Genomic DNA, 452 nt, shown 5'->3' with positions numbered 1-452 from the left:
ATGCAAGACACCAAACTTAGAAATTTTTAATGCTTGGAAAATATGAATGCAAAAATGCACATGAAAAACGACAAAAGACACAAAACAAGAAATCATCAAGATCAAACAAGAAGACTTACCAAGAACAACTTGAAGATCATGAAGAACACCATGAATGCATGAATTTTTCGAAGAAAATGCAAGAAAAATTTTTAAAGCATGCAATTGACACCAAACTTAAAAGTTGACTTAAGACTCAAACAAGAAACACAAAATATTTTTGATTTTTATGATTTTATGATTTTTTTGTATTTTTATTATATTTTTCGAAAATAAAGTTTGGAAAAACGAAAAAGAAAAGAAAAATTTTGAAAAAGATTTTTGAAAAAAATTTTTTGAAAAGAAAATTACCTAATCTGAGCAACAAGATGAACCGTCAGTTGTCCATACTCGAACAATCCCCGGCAACGGCG

The sequence above is a fragment of the Arachis duranensis genome, chromosome 5, assembly GCF_000817695.3.
Source record: "Arachis duranensis cultivar V14167 chromosome 5, aradu.V14167.gnm2.J7QH, whole genome shotgun sequence".
Lineage (NCBI taxonomy): Eukaryota > Viridiplantae > Streptophyta > Magnoliopsida > Fabales > Fabaceae > Arachis > Arachis duranensis.
Note: the sequence above shows the minus strand (reverse complement) of the source record.